General features: G+C 49.1%; 1 long non-coding RNA gene across 1 annotated transcript; it reads right to left on the bottom strand.

Moving 5' to 3' along the window:
• Positions 1-3,085: 3,085 nt before the first annotated feature.
• On the bottom strand, positions 3,086-4,469 carry LOC109739920 (uncharacterized). The gene is made up of 2 exons (XR_002227136.4): positions 4,120-4,469; positions 3,086-3,400 (listed from the first exon to the last, which is right to left on the bottom strand). It is a non-coding gene; the product is annotated as an uncharacterized lncRNA (long non-coding RNA).
• Between the last annotated feature and the right edge of the window lie 2,142 nt (positions 4,470-6,611).

Here is a 6,611-nt window from a genome sequence, read left to right as displayed (position 1 = left end):
TCGAAAGAGGCGCAGGCCTCCTGCCTGGGATCCTCCTAAACTACTCGTGGTCATCGGCGGCCTGAACGTAGTAGTAGGCACCCTCGGTGTAGTAGGGGTCGTCGTCAACGGTGGCGTCTGGCTCCTGGGCTCTAGCATCTGGTTGTGACAACCGAGAGGAAAGGAAAGGGGGAAAAGAGGGGGGAAAGCAACCGTGAGTACTCATCCAAAGTACTCGCAAGCAAGGATCTACACTACTTATGCATGGGTATATGTGTAAAGAGGCAATATCGATGGACTGAACTGTAGAATGCCAGAATAAGAGGGGAATAGCTAGTCATGTCGAAGACTACGCTTCTGGCAGCCTCCATCCTGCAGCATGTAGAAGAGAGTAGATGGTAAGTTCACCAAGTATCATCGCATAGCATAATCCTACACGGTGATCCTCCCCTCGTCGCCCTGTGTGAGAGCGATCACCGGGTTATATCTGGCACTTGGAAGGGTGTGTTTTATTAAGTATCCAGTTCTAGTTGTCATAAGGTCAAGGTACAACTCCGGGTCGTCCTGTTACCGAAGATCACGGCTATTCGAATAGATAAACTTCCCTACAGGGGTGCACCACATTACCCGACACGCTCGATCCCTCTGGTCGGGCACACTTTCCTGGGTCATGTCCGGCCTCGAGAGATCAACACGTCGCAGTCCTACCAAGGCTCAACAGAGAGGTCAGCATGCCGGTCTAAATCCTATGCGCGCAGGGGTCTGGGCCCATCGCCCATTGCAGACCTGCACGTTGCGTACGCGGCCGGAAGCAGACCTAGCCCCCTTAATACAAGCAGAGGCTTACGGTCCAATGCGGCGCGCGCCGCTCAGTCGCTGACGTCAAAAATAGCTTCGGCTGATACCACGACGCCGGTTGCCCATATCTTGTCCCACGTGGCGGTTAGTGCGTATAAGGTCAAAGACCCAACTCAGATCAAATACTAAGATCTCGTTAAGCGTGTTATGATGAAGTAACCGCGGACGCCGACCAGGGCCAGGCCCACCTCTCTCCTAGGTGGTCTCAATCTGCCCTATCGCTCCGCCACAAAGCAACAGTCGGGGGTCGTCAGGAACCCAGGCCCACCTCTACTGGGATGGAGCCACCTGTCCTTTCAGCCCCCACATTAGAATCACTTGCGGGTACTCTACGAGCCGACCCGACTTTAGTCACATCATGTAATCTGTATAAAATGTATGTATGTATAAACTCGTGATCACCTCCCGAGTGATCACGGCCCAATAGTATAGCATGGCAGACGGACAAGAATGTAGGGCCACTGATGAAGTACTAGCAACCTATACTAAGCATGTAGGATTGCAGGTAAAGGTATCAAATATTGTAGCAACAATGACAGGCTATGCAGTAGAATGGGATTAACCGAAAGCAGTAACATGCTACACTACTCTAATGCAAGCAGTAGAGAGAAGAATAGGCGATATCGGGTTGATCAAGGGGGGGCTTGCCTGGTTGCTCTGGCAAGGAGGGGTCGTCAACAACGTAGTCGATCGGGGCACCAGCAGCGGCGTCAGTCTCATAGTCTACCAGAGAGAAGAGGGGGAAGAAACAATGAATACAGCAAACAGATGCATATCGATGCATGACATGACAAGTAACGGTGCCAGGTGTGCCCTAACGCAGTAGGAGGTGATATCAGCGAAGGGGGGAAACATCTGGGAAAATATCCCCGGTGTTTCGCGTTTTTGGAAAGATGAACCGGAGGGGAAAAGTTGTGTGTTCGCTATGCTAGGGATGTGTGGCGGACGAACGGGCTACGTATATGGATTCTTCTTGTCGTTCTGAGCAACTTTCATGTACAAAATATTTTCATCCGAGTTACGGATTATTTTATATTAATTTTTAAAGTTTTAATTCATTTTCTGAATTTTCTGGAATTGTTTAAATCGAATTGAAGGCAGAATGTGCATTTGTTACCTAGTGTTACTCTAGCCTATGTGTATGATAGTGGGGCCCGAGGGGCTGGTCAACCAATTTACTTTGACTGGTCAAAAGGTGAGGTATGGCCCACATGTCATAGGCATCTAAATTAAATTAGTGTCTAGATTAGAATGGGGCCAGATGTCATAGGCTATTAGGCTAATCTAGCACTAAACTGATACTAACTAAACAGCAGAATTAATCCTAGGACTAATCTAGCTAATTAAATTAGACCTAACTAGTTTGGGCCGGCCGCACACACACTCACACACACGTGCACTCACACGGCACACTCACACACACCACGCTGCATACACACACAGCACACAACACACAATGCTAGAGGTTAAATCTGTTTTCTGTTATCAGAAGATAGCATTTTGTGATTTTCACAGGACTTAAACCATGCATCAAATGTATTTGGTCCAGTGGGATCAAATGGAGTTTGTCAAGTATACTACCTTCGCATCTTTGTTTTTTTAGTCCTGTTAACAATTGTTTTGCCGGAGTTTAGGGACTGTCTAGAGGGTTAGTCATCGTAGAATTAGAAAAGCTAGCTAGAGCTACAGTAACTGAATGTTACTGTAGCAGCAGCTGTAGGCAGCGAGCAGCAACGGCAACGGGGCAGCAGCGGCTGCGGGTGGCGAGGCCGGCCGGCCGTGGCTGCGTCAGGCAGAGGTGGGCGACGGCCGCGGCAGCAGCGGCAGCCAGCACCAGTTACAAACGGCAGCAGCGGGCGAGAAGCAGCAGCAGAGCAGAGCACGCAGAGCAGCCGCGCTGAGCGCAGCAGCACAGCGGCAGGAGCAGCCCGCAGGGGCGCACGTGAGTAAACGAGGAGGCTCGGCGAGGCCTAAGCGGTGCGGCGAAGCAGCGGGACCATTTGGTCGCCGGAACGAGGCCGGCAACGAGCTATGCGGCGGCTAGCCCCGGGCATTCGGTCTTTTCGGTTTGTTCGGTTCGGTCTTTTCGGTCTTCCAATAATTCGGTCTTCAAGAATTGAAGACCGAAATAATTTCGGTCTTTTCGGTTCTTCACTATTCGGTCTTCGGTCTTTACAATTCGATCTTCGGTCCCGACCAAATAGACCAAATTAATTTGCTAGAACTCATATTCATGTTACTTCCAGACTTCCAGTACCAATACATGTTTATATTTGAGAGCAGAAAGTACCAATACATGTTTATATGCAACAGCAAGTAGCAAAGTACCAGTACATGTTTACATTTGAGAGCAAGTAACAAGATTCATATGACACAAAGTAAGAACATTCATGATTCATGGTCCAGCAACAAGATTCATGCATGCATAATCATTTCTATTTGAAAGAAAGCAAGAAGATTCGTCTCCTGCTTCTGCAGCTGCTGCTTCTGCATCTGCCTTTGCCTCTACACTCATAAATGCATCTTGATTCTCATTCAGTTTGTCATCATGTTCAGAAAACATCTAAAAAAAGAGGACATTGGTCTGTCAAACAACATTGACCTGATCAAATCACAACATAAATGTACACCATGTATATATCTAGTTTCAGGAAACAAACACAAATGCATTACTGTGTATGCAGTACTAAAGTATTGAAGCTGCTAACATTTGACACAAAACAAGCACAAATAGAGTGTTCTATTTGTTGTCCCCAAGTGCTAACATTTGACACAAAGCAAGGGCATGTATATTATAAGTGAACATTAAACAGCTTTAAGCCCTTATCGTTTAAAAGAAGCTTTAACTTATCGCCCGCACAGAAGAAACTGCCTCGGGCAACGGTTCCCCACAAGGGGGGCATTTGAAGTATGCTAATGCACTCCCACTGCCAGATTTCAACTTCTTAGCTGGCACAGTGGCGTCGGGATCAAAACAAGAACCTTTTGTGGTGCTATAAGAGATACCTAATATGCAAATGTTCCTGCACTATAAATATTAGTCACTGGAACTGCAGAAAATCTAACATTACGTGATTTCAGAACATTATAACTTTGCTGGTGACATCATGTGTGCTGGCGTTGGTGATTGTGGAACCAATGAGGTGAAGGACTGTCCAGTTTTGTCAATCTTGTCAGGAACAACAGCATGTAGATCAAAAGCGTATTGCCTACAAAACACATTCTGCAGGAGTGCTTATTTTCGTAGGAATCACAGGTTTACAGAGAGGTGGGGTAGCTCACCTTCAGCTGCGATGTCGAGAACCAAAAGTGGGCAGGTCGTCGGGAGGTGGAGCACCGGCGGCGGACGGCCGCGTCGTAGGCGGTGGAGCGACCGACGGGAGGTTGGGGTTGGCGGCGGCGCAGGGCGACAGTCTTCACGGTCAGGGGCTCAGGGCCGCCGCTCGCGGTGCCCGTCTTCACCTGCCAGGCCTGCCGCTCGGGCGCCGGTCTTCACCGGCTAGGGCCGCCGCTCGGGCGCAGGTCTTCATTCAGGGGGGCGCGGCGCGCATCGAGGCAAGCAGCAGGCGGCGGCTAGGGTTAGCAGTGGGAGAACAAGAGATTGGCTGCTGGTGGTTTCTATGAATCGGGATGTGAGGATGCGAGGTCGTGTACTCTACTCTGTAGTTTTTTTTTTAGGGGGCTCTACTCTGTAGTTGGGTCTAGTGCGTGACCATTGGGCTGGCCGGACGAGCCTTAGGATGGGCTTTTATTAATCAGTCTATACGGGCTATTCGGTCCTAAACATAGCATGACCGATCAGACCGAAACTAGTTCGGTCTTCTATTTGCACAGACCGTTTTTTATTCGGTCTTTTCTAATTCGGTCTTTTCGGGTTCGGTCTCGGTCTTTTCGGTTTTGGTCTTCGGTCTTCGGTTTTTATGCCCGGGGTGAGCGGCGGCGAGCTCGGGCAAGTTGGGGGTGGCGTGTACAGTTAACGAACGGCAAGGAAGAGAGAGGGGAGGAAGCGGGCGGCTCAACGAGCGGCACACACGGTGGCCCTTGGAGGATTAGTAGCAGCAGAAGGCGCCGCCGGAGTCGGTGAAGAATGGGGGCAGTCGGAGATGGGGACGAAGGGGATCCGGTGCTTTTCGGTGCCTCCCAGCTCCAGCTAAGGCCACCAGTCGAAGGAGTTGACCCCGGCGGAGCTCACCGACAGGGTCAGCGGGGGTCGAGCCGCTGGTGGCCGCGACAACGACGGAGGACGGCGGCGAGGCGGAGGAAGAAGACGGCGTAGTGGGCGACGCTGCGGTGGCTCCTGGCTCGGTCCAGTGGGCGAAGACGATGTAGCCGGGCACGGTGGGGTTCGTGGACGGACTAGCTAGGCTCGGGGGCGATAGGGAGCGCGAGGGCGACGATGGCCATGGCGGGGCGGCTCGGGTGCGCTCGAGGGGAGAAGGGAGCGGCGAGGTGGGTCTGAGGGGAGAGGGAGAGGAGTAGCCAGGGTAGGGGGCAAGTGGTGAGGTGAGTGGGAGGGGCGCCCGAGGAGTCGCCCTTATCCCCTCCCGGCGAGGCCGACGAGGTGGTCGGGTGGGAGCACGCCCTCGGTCGTGTATAGTAGGAGGAAGACGACCGAGGGGTGGGGTTGGGCCGGCTGGTGGTTCTGGTGGACCAAGGCCCAGTGGGCAGGGGGATTTCCTTCTCTTTATTTTTGTTTTACTTTACTTTTCTTTTTTATTTATTTTGTTTCTTTTCTGTTTCTTTTAGTTGTTGTTTATTCTAGTGTTAACAATATACCAAAGTGGCACCTAAATCGATGTTACCAAAGCCATATTAATTTTCTACCCAAAGTAAAATAGTTTTATAATTAATTATTATTTAAAACTATTTAAATAATAGTTTTCGCTACTGTTTTATTCATCTTAGAGTATTTATTTAAGCATTCTATAAAAGTGTGTTTTGTCCACCTTGATTAACTATGTATTATTTGGCACAACCCCAACATTTTAGTTTTAATGGTTGAAAACTTTGATGTTTGCCTTTAATTCAAATTTGAATTTGAATCGGTTTTTGAACTAACGCGGGATCAACAATAGTAATCGTGGTGACGTGGCATCATTAACAGGGAATTACTATAGCTTAATTATTCGGGCGTCACATTATCACACCCGATCATCACGTGGTGTCTCGGCACGACGAACTTTCGCAACGATGCATACTTAGGGAGAACACTTATACCTTGAAATTTAGTGAGAGATCATCTTATAATGCTACCGTCGATCTAAGAAAAAATAAGATGCATAAAAGGTAAAAATCACATGCAATCAATATAAGTTGTATGATATGGCCATCATCATCTTGTGCCTTTGATCTCCATCTCCAAAGCACCGTCATGATCACCATCGTCACCGGTGCGACACCTTGATCTCCATCGTAGCATCGTTGTCGTCTCGCCAACTATTGCTTCTACGACTATCGCTACCGCTTAGTGATAAAGTAAAGCAATTACATGGCGATTGCACTTCATACAATAAAGCGACAACCATATGGCTCCAGCCAGTTGCCGATAACTTGGTTACAAAACATGATCATCTCATACAATAAAATTTAGCATCATGTCTTGACCATATCACATCACAGCATGCCCTGCAAAAACAAGTTAGACGTCCTCTACTTTGTTGTTGCAAGTTTTACGTGGCTGCTACGGGCTGAGCAAGAACCGTTCTTACCTACGCATCAAAACCACAACAATAGTTCGTCAAGTTAGTGCTGTTTTAACCTTCACAAGGACCGGG

The sequence above is a fragment of the Aegilops tauschii genome, chromosome 2 (genome assembly GCF_002575655.3).
Source record: "Aegilops tauschii subsp. strangulata cultivar AL8/78 chromosome 2, Aet v6.0, whole genome shotgun sequence".
Lineage (NCBI taxonomy): Eukaryota > Viridiplantae > Streptophyta > Magnoliopsida > Poales > Poaceae > Aegilops > Aegilops tauschii.
The sequence above is the reverse complement of the archived record's forward strand: the minus strand, read 5'-3'. Positions and strand labels throughout refer to the sequence as shown.